The sequence below is a fragment of the Peromyscus maniculatus genome, chromosome 6 (genome assembly GCF_049852395.1).
Source record: "Peromyscus maniculatus bairdii isolate BWxNUB_F1_BW_parent chromosome 6, HU_Pman_BW_mat_3.1, whole genome shotgun sequence".
Classification (NCBI taxonomy): Eukaryota; Metazoa; Chordata; class Mammalia; order Rodentia; family Cricetidae; genus Peromyscus; species Peromyscus maniculatus.
In genome coordinates this window covers 51,846,948-51,859,169 of record NC_134857.1, presented here as the reverse complement: position 1 = coordinate 51,859,169, position 12,222 = coordinate 51,846,948, and the positions used below count along the sequence as shown (strand labels likewise).

The 12,222-nt window shown below is 39.2% G+C and overlaps 1 pseudogene; it reads left to right on the top strand.

Annotated features, from left to right (window-relative positions):
• Positions 1-10,555, top strand: part of LOC102910932 (heterogeneous nuclear ribonucleoprotein A1 pseudogene) — a 31,233-nt pseudogene extending 20,678 nt beyond the window's left edge.
• Positions 10,556-12,222: the final 1,667 nt, after the last annotated feature.

Here is a 12,222-nt window from a genome sequence, read left to right as displayed (position 1 = left end):
TGTTATGTATGTGTTTAAGTCTATATTTGGGGAATAATTTTATTCTTTGTTCAATTTTATTTATCACTGAGAGAGCTATATATTTGCTTATACTATTTTAACCAATATGGAATGTGTTCTAAAGAATACATTATTAGGATATTTCAAACAAGATTTTATAAATTTTGTCCTACGTTGTAATGTTTACATTTACTAGTCAATCTGACACAACTCAGAATCATCTCAGAAGGGATTCTCAATAAGCAATTGTGAAGTTTGGTAACCCTGAGGTCATGACTGTGAGTGATTTTGTTCAAGGTATGAAGACTAGACATGAATGTGGGTGACATGACTTTATGGGATAAGCTCTGGTCCAGAGGAAAAGTGAAGAGCAAGCTGAGAACTGACAAGCATGTATGTGTTCATTCACTATGTTCTTTACTTTGTGTGTTACTACCTACTTCAAGTTGCTACTTTCCTTGACTTCAATGATGGACTGTAACCTGGAACTATAAGCTGAACAAATACTGTCTCCCTTAAAATAATAGCAAAATATTGGCTAATAGTTGCCAAGAATAACATGTGAGACAGTTGACAATAAAAGAATAAATAAAAGTAATTTTAAGGTGTCAGTAACTGTTTTATTCTGATTGTGAGACAAGCTATATAAATCTATCATCTATCCATCTAGCTATCTGTCTATCTATCTATCTATCTATCTATCTATCTATCTATCTATCCATCTATCATCTATCTGTATCCATCATTCTCTACCTATCTAGCATGTATCTAGTGTCTATCTACTTATCATCTATCTAGAATATATTTATATATAAATCATCTATCTGTAATCTGTCCAAAATCTATCTATATATCATCTATTTGTCTACCTATCTATCATGTATCTATCTATCTATCTATCTATCTATCTATCTATCTATCTATCTATCTATCATTTATTGACCTAGCATTTATCTCATGTCATCTATGTTAAGCTCATAGAATTATATATGTAAAATGTGAATTTTAAAATTTAAATTAAAAAATAATACAGGAAACAAGCATGGTCCATAAAATTTTCTCGGTCTCCAAGACTCTGATATAAATCCATACACCTATGAACAACTGACTTTTAACAAAGAAGCCAGAAGTATCCAGTGGCAAAATGAAAGCATCTTCAACAAATGGTGCTGGCATAACTGGATGTTAACATGTAAAAGAATGCAAATAGATTGATATTTATTGCCCTGAACAAAACTCAAGTCCAAGTGAATCAAAGACTGCAACATAAAACCAGTTACACTGAACCAAAAACCAGTTACACTGAACCATAGAAGAGAAAATGGGAAGCATCCTTGAATGCATTGGCACAGGAGACTATTTCTTATATATAAAACACAGGTAGCACAGACACTGAAATCAACAATTAATAAATGGAATCTCATGAAACTGAAAAGCTTCTGTAAGGTGAAGGACACTGTCAATAAGACAAAATGGCAGCCTGCAGAATGAGAAAACATCTTCACCAACCCCACATCTCACAGAGAGCTGATCTCCAAAATATATAAACAACTCAAGTAACTAGACATCAACTAGACATCAAAATACCAAATAATCAAATCTAAAAATGGGGTACTGATCTAAACAGAAAATGGGGTACCTAACTAAACAAAAAATTCTCAAGAGAAGAATCTCAAGGGGCTAAAATACACTTAAAGAATTGTTCAGCATTCTTAGTGATCAGGGAAATGTAAATCAAAACAATTCTGAGATTCCATCTTACAACTGTCAGAATGACTAAGATCAAAAACACTGATGACAGCTTATGTTGGAGAGGATGTGGAGTGAGGGGAACACTCTTCCACTGCTGGATGCAGTACAAACCTGTATAGCCACTTTGGAAATCAATATGGCAGTTTCTCAGAAAAATGGGAATCAAACTACCTCAAGACTTAGCTAACCAATCTTGGGCATATACCCAAAGGATGCTCAATCATATCACAAGTACACTTGTTCAACTATGTTCATAGCAGCTTTATTCATAATAGTCACCACCTGGAAATGACCTAGATGCCCCTCAACTGAAGAATGAACAAGGAAAATGTGGTACATTTACACAATGTAGTATTACTTAGCTGTAAAAAAAAATAATGACCTTATGAAATTTGCAGGCAAATGAATGGAACTAGAAAAAATAATTCTGAGTGAGGTAACCCAGACCCAGGAAGACAAACATGGTATGTACTCACTCATAAGTGGATATTAGGAGTAAACTACAGGATAACTAACCTATCATCCACAGCCCCAGAAAGGCTAGAAAACAAAGAGGGCCCAAGCTTGTGTGGCAGACACTTTATATACTGAGCCAACTCTCCCAGAGTTGGGATCCACAGCATACATATAAATGAGTCAGACATGGTGGTGCACATCTGTGACCACAGTACAAGGTGGGCAGAGACAGGTAGACCCCATAGCTCACCAGCCAGCTAGCCTAGCCAACTGAAGGGTACCAGTTTCTGGGAGTGACTTTGTCTCAACAAGGTAAGGTGAAGAACATTTAAAGAAACTAGGCATTGATCTCTGATATCCACATGCACATACACACACATATTACACACAAAGAAAAAAGACAGAGAACTAGCATGCATGCGCACACACACATTACACACAAAGAAAAAGGACAGAGAAAGAAACAAACAAGTCTATCAGATGTGAGGAACTAGTTGGGCACACTACACCACTCATAATGCTACCACACTCTGTGAAGAGATTGTGTTTCTGCCTGTCTCTATGCATCTCCATTATACCACACCAACAAAAATCAACAGCAAGTTAATATACCCATATTAAACAGAGCTATTCCCCAAGTTCCTCAGTCCTGCCCAAGGCATTCTCTCAACTGAGATCCAAGGGCATGGAGTCCTAGGTTGTATTAAAAGTCAGTCCGTGATTTGCCTAGGAGGATTCTAAAATTTGCATTTCTTTCCAACATATTTGGCTCTGGCTGACCACCAGAGCAGCATGCTGTGCCAGAGAGTCTGCAGCTGCTTCTCTGTGCTGGTATCACAGTAAGTGATCACCTACTAGGAGAGGTGGACCTACCTAGCTGCTAAAGACTCCTCTGGATTCTGTTTCTTGAGGCTGTGACTAGAGCTCTGCAAACCACAAGGCATCTCTTCAGGAGGCTGCAGGGCTGAGGCTAGAACCCTGACGAGGGGGGATAGATTGTTCCTATCTCCTGGCTTTTCCTGTCAGCCTCACCCCTACTGTTGCCCCTAATTCCAGCTGCAAATCTCCAGTATTTCCCAGAGGAGCCTCCTACTCTCCAATAAAGTTAGGAGAAGGGATGTTGTCACTTGCTTCAAGGGTCCACAAGCTAATAATTCCAACTCTGCCTTGATTACTCCATGACCATAACAGTCTGGGACACTTTCTGCCCTCTTTTCCAGTTCTCCAACAAGGTCTAACCAATCCCTGACACTGAATATATATCCCTCTCGATGTCCAACTCACATGGTGTCTGCTCTCATGGCTGGACCCTGGCTGATGCAGTGCACCATGCCTTCCATAGAGTGTTAAAATGTTTACTTGTGATAAAATATAGGTAACATTAAAATTATTAATTTAGCCATGTAAGTTGTAGCATTAATTCATGTTTAATTATCACCCTCACTCATCTAAACAATGTCTGTATTGTTTGATGTTCCCATCAAATACTAACTCCCATTTTTTTCTCCCAGTGCTTGCAACCAGCAGTCTACTATCTACCTCCAACAAACCAACAAACAAACAAACACCAAAGAGGGACTAAAGAGGGATGCACGGATTTCCCTAGGAGCAGAAATAGAAGAGATCTCCTGAGTGAAATGGAAGTAGGGAGAGTGTGAGGGGTGATGGGAACTTGAGGGATCAGGTTGGGAAGGCAGGGTGCAGGAGGCAGTTTGGGGACAGGAAGGAGAGCTAGGGAGAAACCTGGTGCCAGGGAAAGCCCCAGGAATCCAAAAGGATGACCCCAGCTAAGACTGTTATCAATAGTGAAGAGGGTGCCTAAACTAGCCATCTACTGTAATCAGATTAGTGACTACCCTAATTGTTATTACAGAGCCTTTATTCACTAACTGATGGAAGCAGATTCAGAGATCCACAGCCAAGCATTGGGACAAGCTCTGGGAGTCCTCCTGAAGAAAGGGAGGAGGGATTGTACCAGCAAGAGGGATCAAGATTATGACAGAGGAACCCACAGAGACAGCTGACCTAAGCTCCTGGGACCACATGGACTCTGGACAAACAGGGAGGCTGCATGGAACTGACCTAGGCCCTCTGCATGTGTGTGACAGTTGTGTAGCTTGGTCTGTTTGTAAGGCTGTTAGCGGTGAGGTCAGGACCTGTCCCTGGCACTTAGCTGGCTTTTGGAAACCTGTTCCCCATGCTAGATTACTTTGCCCAACCTTTACACAAGGGGAGGAGCTTGGTCCTACATCAACTTGATGTGCCCTGCTGTATTCAAGCCCATGGGAGAGGCCTGCCCCTTTCTGAATGGTGATGGAGGAGGAGTGGATGGATGGGGAGGCAGGTAGATGGGAATCAGGGAGAAGAGGAGGGAGGAGAAACTGGGTTGGTATGTAAAATGAATGAAAAGAAAGTTAATTGGATTAAATAAATATAAAAAAATTAAAATTAAAATTTTAAATAAAAAAAGAAATAAGAGTAAAAAAATATATCCTCAATACACCACCTCTGAGGGGAAACTGTGGTCAGTATGCAAAACAAAGGAGAAAAATGTTATTTTTTATTTAAAAATTTAAAATTTAAAAAAGAGGGAAAAAAGCTTTAACCTGTCCCACATTATACACATTATCTGAATGAAAACAATGGAAAAAGAATACATACATTCAATCCCTAATATATTACATACACACATTACTTTTACACAAATATTTCTGATATATGTGGTGATGTTTCTATGGTTGTCATTTTATGTTATCAATTAAAACATTCCTTACCAAATGATCCCAGAAAGAGGAATATTTTAGATGCAGATAAGAAAATGCATACTGTGATTACTATTAACATGCAGTATGTCACATGGTAGCATTCTAGTCCAGTTCACTCAGGTTCTAGAACTATGATGTGGAGCAGATATTTTATATGCAAATATTTTATGAAGATCAATCTTCTGTCATGTTTCACTCAGTTTGAATCTGGCATATGTTAAAGTATTCCCCATTGCATTTTTATCATCACAAACAGTAAACTGTTCAAAGCTCAAAGGAACGTAACGAACAGCCTGTTTATGGAGTTTCATCAAAACAGTTAGAGAGAACACAAATTAGTTAATTCATCAGTTTCATTTGTCTGGGTAATTGACTCTACCTTTGAAATTGCACCATAAGCTTCTGAAAGGCTAAATGGAATAGTTTGAGGAAAGGTCTGGGAACAATTTAAACTATTTTGCTTTATTGAAAATGGTAATTTTGACAGAAGCAATGTTAGAATTTGAGCCCAAAATTTTAACATGACCCCAAAACTGGGCTGCTTTGCTTTATGGTAGCTACTATTAGTGGCAATAAATAAAATTTTAATATTTTAGTTTTGTGTCATTTATTTTATCTGTGTAACAAAGGAAGGGATAGCTTAACTAAAATTAGTTATCCCTGATTCCAAGAGTGCCTAGTTCATAAATCCTCAAGAAATGGATCTTATAGTACCATTACAGTTCCATTTCCTGTAAAGTGAAGGTATTTCCTCTTATACTTGGTACATGTGAAGAGAGAAATAGTATTTTACATAAAGAGGTAGATTGCAAAAGTGTGTGAGATAATCAAGTTGTTAAAAACAAGAATAAATATGCAAGCTCCTCTCTTTCAGACAGTAGATGTAGGTAAAAGCACATTTCACAATAGGAAAGCATAATTGGATTCCTGCTACACTTTAGGTATCATCGAATATTCTAAGAGAAGGGACTGTAAACTATCAGCTAGACTACAAAGACAAACTTCAAGACAGAAAATTTTTATTGGTCTGTTTCATATTCATTTTACAGAGAAATTATAGATCTGATAAGATAAAACATGAGCCTCTCTGAGACATGCATAGTAATACACTCTCATGTGTCTTTCTGAACATCCTTTTCTCTATTAACTCCCACACTTAAAATCTAGTGCAAGTAGGACATAAAACAAAAAACAAACAACGACAAAACCTCACCAAAACAAACAAAACCAATTTCTTCATACTGGGTCATCGTGAATTTATTTTTTGTGTTGAAGCCACAACTCCCAGTTTGGTCTGAGTCTAGCTTCCTGACAAACCTAGGACTCATGCTGCTGTGGATGACAGCTGGGGCTGTGTTTCCTACTTCATTTCCCTTCATAGCTGCAATCCGGGATCTCGTCGGGGGATGGATTTGAAACATTATGGGAGATGTAATATAGTTTGTTATGATTTATATACTATGATGACATCTCTGTTAGATTCAGAAAAAAAATAAGTGATGAAAGTAAGTGAACCAAGTTGCAGCAGATTGGGTTTCCAACAATGTTTTCCAAAAGGACTGTTTCCTATGCTCACTTCATAACCTAGCTGTTCTCTCTTCAAGCCACTGGGTCTCCTTCCTCTCCCCATACAATCTCCCAACTGTGTAGTTTGTTAGTCAATCAAATGCAGCCAAAATGATACTGTGCAGCTCCTGGGTCTGAGCTTGGGAAGGTGTACTGCTTTCTTTAGCTGTTTGGAATGTTTATTCCTGTTACCTACCTCATTCATTATATGCTTTATTGATGTAGAAAATGCCCCAACAAGCCAGGTCTCCATGGTGCACGCCTTTAATCCCAGCACTCGGGAGGCAGAGCCAGGTGGATTTCTGTGAGTTCGAGGCCAGCCTGGTCTACAGAGAGAGATCCAGGACAGACACCAGAACTACATAGAGAAACCCTTTCTCAGAAAAAAAAAAAAAAAATGTCCCAACAAAAGCAACTGAAGGGAGAAAAGAATTGTTTTGACTCACAGTTCATCACACAAGGAAGTCCTGCAAGCAGGAGCTTGAGTCATCTGGTCACATTGAGTAAATATTCAGGAAGCAGAGATTAATGAGCATGCTCATACTTTCTCATTCTATTCAGTCCAGAACTCCAGTTCATGAAATCGCCCTGCTAACATTTAGGGTGGGTTTTCCCACTTCAATTAATCCATTCTAGATAATCCTCACAGGTGTGCCCATAGGCTTGGCTCCTAGGTAATTCTAGACCTTGTTAAAATGACACTATCAACCAAATAGCCATCATACCTACCCAGAGAAAGGACCCAAGGTTGACCATATATACAAAGCCATATGAATCATGACGTAGATTTTCTATTACCAAAATATTCTCTACATGTTATTAAACAATCAAATGAAGCCATGCTGTCTACTCTGCCTCTGCTTCTGTCTCTCTAAAGTGACTGCTACTTATAAAACAGAAAACCAGCCTACTCAAGTTCTGAGTGAATTCTACTAACATATGGTCCTCACTGGCCCCAAGTTTAAAGGTAACTTGCTAGGCAAGAATAGGAAACAAAATCATAAATCACATATTGCATCTTGAAAGATTTCTCATAGAAATCAACTCTTTTTGCCCATTTATAAATCCAAAGGCAAATGTTCCAGTACTTATTTTTTGTTGTAAAAAAATAAAATAAAATTGCATATGTGTACATATATATTTCAATTATCAGTTTGAATATAATATATTGAATGGGATAGACAGGACTCAGGAGACTGCTTATTATGTAAGAGTGCTAGCTACTCAAGAGTAAGGACATAAGTTCAAATGCCCATCTCTGAGGTAAAAAGCCAGATGTAGCTCTGCATACTCACTCATTTTACCCCAGTGTTTTGGGAAGGATAGACCAGAAGAGCTAGCCTCTACTCCAGCTCCAGGTTCAATGAAGATGCTGTCTCAGAGACATAAAGTAGAGAGTGATAGAGGAGAATACCCAGTACACCCAATATCATATGCTGTTCTCCACATGCATTATCTCCAGCATGCATCTGAATACACCGCACACATACTCATATACCACATACACACCCAGTGTGTGGGGGTGCCTCTCAAGGATATAACATTTACCTGCCATGTACAAGACAATGTGTTTAATCCCTAGCACCACAAGAAATAAGAAAAGACATGGGGTGCATGAAAATACAATATAGAACACCATGCAAGCAGTTACTTTATTTGTAATTATCAATTCTCTGTGACTAAGAGACAAAACTCTCAAAACACTTAAGATGTGAAATTTAAATAAGCAGTACCTGTACTCGTACTCATGATGAAAATGTCTCAAAACTAGATCAAATGTGGGCACAAGGAATTCTAAGCATTTTTAAGATAAGTACATTTATATTTTCCAGTGCATATGATGAAAATAGGAAGAAATGCCTGAAGCATTGCCTCTGGATACAGAAATAGGGCTGCCAGTTCCAATAAAGTTCAGATCAGGGGAAATCTAAAATACTATGCAGAATACATTTTCTGTAGCTCAGCATTATTTTTGAAGCAGAACATTATCAGTCTATACTTTTTGTGGATTCAATAACTTCAAATAGCATCTAAGTATGTTATTATTTTAAATATAGCATTTGAATAGTAAGTAATAAAAGTTGACTATGTAATAGAAACAAAGTTATGGATCAAATTTTCACATATTAAGTTATAACAATGGTTTATATTTGCAAATGCCATAGAAAACTGATTAAATTAATTTCATTGACACTCATGAACATATTTTGTTGGTAAACTCATTGAGATGAAGGAAGAAGGGAGGAAGAGAAGGGGAAGGGAAGGAAGGAAGGAAAGCTGTTGTTCAGCATGGGCATGAAAGATCAAAGTCAGCTGAGTCCCACATTAGCTATTTGAGTCAGGGAGGTCCTAAAAGCAGAAACAGTAGGAAATGAGGGAGTAACACCAGCCAGAAGTGGTGAATATTGAAAACCTGAAACGCACTGAATCTAGCTTTTCCTTATTTGCATAAATGTCTCCTTGGTACAGCTTTGTGATTCAAAGGACCAGACAGAGGGTTTTATGGAGGGACACATGACAATGAATGGAACCTGTAGACACATGTGTCCCTCAGGAATACACGTTTAGTCTGCTGTCCTTCAAACAGATCCATAGGTGATTGTTCTCATTTTTATCTCTATAACGATGGCATGAAATTTTACATCTTCTGCTCCGTTTCATCTTTGGAGACCAAGAGCCTTTTTTTCAGGACCATTCTCTGGGCTTTTGGGGACCTCTAAATGAGCATTCATAAAATCAAATTTTACATCCCCAGGGTGGCTTCATGTCTGATAGGAGTTACCTGACTCTGGTTAATAGATAATTTCGTTTTCAAAGAGAAAAACCTCATCTTCCTCTTCCTTATCCCCCTTTTTATGGATGTAATCCATGATAAATTGTGTCTATTTTACCTGAAAATGTGCTTTTATAAAAAGTATCTTTCAGGTACGTTCGTTGGCTTACTCCTTTCTGCCTGTTGACGCGCCCGAGGAAGCATCTCTGAAGGCTCTGGTTTCCTTGCCTGTCATGTCAAGTCAGAGTCTCCCAAAGAGCCGAACAGCTACGGAAGCTCTTCTTTGGAGGGCTGAGCTTCGAAACAACCGACGAGAGCCTGGGGAGCCATTTTGAGCAATGGGGAACACTCACGGACTGCGTGGTCATGAGAGATCCAAACACCAAGTGATCCAGGGGCTTTGGGTTTGTCATATACGCCACTGTGGAGGAGGTGGATGCCGCTATGAATGCAAGACCACACAAGGTGGATGGAAGAGTTGTGGAACCTAAGAGAGCCGTGTCGAGAGAAGATTCTCAGAGACCGGGTGCCCACTTAAGTGTGAAAAAGGTCTTTGTTGGTGGTATTAAAGAAGACACTGAAGAACATCACCAGCGAGATTATTTTGAGCAGTGTGGAAAGATTGAAGTGATTGAGATCATGACTGACAGGGGCAGGGGAAAAAAGAGAGGGTTTGCTTTTGTCACTTTTGATGACCACGACTCTGTGGACAAGATTGTTATTCAGAAATACCATACTGTGGCCACAACTGTGGAGTCAGAAAAGCCCTGTCAAAGCAGGAGATGGCTAGTGCCTTCGTCCAGACAAAGAGGTTGAAGTGGTTCCGGAAACTTTGGTGGTGGTCGTGGAGGCGGTCTTGGTGGCAATGACAATTTTGGTTGAGTGGGGGAACTTCAGTGGTCGTGGTGGCTTCGGTGGCAGCCATGGTGGTGGTGGTGGATATGGTGGCAGTGGGGGTGGCCAAAATGGATTTGGTAATGATGGAGGCAATTTTGGAGGTGGTGGAAGCTACAATGATTTTGGCAATCATAACAATCCGTCTTCAAATTTTGGACCAATGAAGGGAGGAAACTTTGGAGGCAGAAGTTCTGGCCCTTATGGTGATGGTGGCCAGTACTTTGCTAAACCACGAAGCCAAGGTGGCTATGGTGGTTCCAGCAGCAGCAGCAGCAGCAGCAGCAGCAGCAGCAGCAGCAGCAGCAGCAGCAGCAGCAGCAGCTTCCACAGTGGCAGGAGGTTCTAATTACAGCCAGGAAACAAAGCTTAGCAGGAGAGGAGAGCCAGAGAAGTGACAGGGAAGCTACAGGTTACAGCAGATTTGTGAACTCAGCCAAGCACAGTGGTGGCAGGGTCTAGCTGCTACAAAGAAGACATGTTTTAGACAATACTCATGTGTATGGGCAAAAAACTCCAGGACTGTATTTGTGACTAATTGTATAACAGGTTATTTTAGTTTCTGTTCTGTGGAAAGTGTAAAGCATTCCAACAAAGGGTTTTACTGTAGACTTTTTCCACCCATGATGTTGATTGCTAAATAGTCTGATCATGACGCTGAATAAATGTGTCTTTTTTCTTCTTTTTTCTTTTTATCTTCTTTTTTCTTTCTTTCTTTCTTTTTTTTTCTTTTTTTCATTTTCTTAAATGTGCTGTGTAAAGTTAGTCTATTCTGAAGCCATCTTGGTCAACTTCCCCAACAGTGTGAAGTTAGAATTCCTTCAGGGAGGTGCCAAGTTCCATTTGGAATTTATTTATAATTGCTTGGGTGGAGAAGCCATTGTCTTCGAAAACCTTGGTGTAGTTAAACTGCCAGTTACTGTTGTGACTTTAATGAGTTTTACCATTAAAAGGGTCATCCATGCAAAGTCACAGTTTGGTTACAATAAAATGGTTGTTGGCACACCCTATGCAGTATCAAAATTGAATAATGGTATCAGATAAAATAACAGATGGGAATGAAGCTTGTGTATCATTCATTATCATGTGTAATCAACAAAGGATTCAATTCTCTTGAAAAAATAAATAAAAATAAAAAGTATCTTTCTCTTTCTGTCACCAATCTCAAGGTCCTTGATAGTTCTGAACTACTAAAATGAATTCACAATGCATATTAATTGATTAGAACAATGTTTAGCTGTGATTTTTCCACACACGTGTACAAGGTAGCATAGTACTACTTTCTCCATTATCCACATTTATTCTCCCCATTCCTGGGACACTTCACATTAACTAATGTGCCCCCCCCCAGCTATGTTTCTTCCATTTTTCCCCAGAATCACGTATGAAAGAAAACAGTTTGTCTCTAGGAGCCTGACTGATCACTTCAGAGGAAAATCTCCACTCCTCTGCATGATCTTGTTTTTCTTAATGGCTCATTTTATTTTTTAAATTCTGTGATCAATCCATTTCCTACTATGCAAATATCTGAGATGCATGAAAGGATTCCTGACAGCATGCCAATTACAGTCTGTGAGAATATTCCTTAACTTTCGAGATGAACCTCAATGTCCACTTCAAGGCATACAGACCCCGTTCATCCTCTCATTTTTCATTTTCCCCTACTGTTCCTTCCTGATCACAACCCAACCACACCACCACATCCCATGGTTCCTACACCGGCCTTTCCTGCTTTTACATGCTATTTCTTCTGTTTAGAATTGCACATTTTAATTTTTTAGCCTATTAAACCACTCATTCTTCATGTTCCTGAAAATGCTCCCATCTTCTCTTAAAGGTTCACTCAGTGTCACACACCCAACCCTCTTCCAGCCACACGAGTTGCATTAAGAATGTCCTCAAGAGCTTGGTCCTACCTCAACTTGATGTGATATGATATGTTCAAGCCAATGGGAGGCCTGCTTCTTTCTAAATGGACATGGAGGAAGAGTGGATGGGGAGGGGATAGATGGGAGT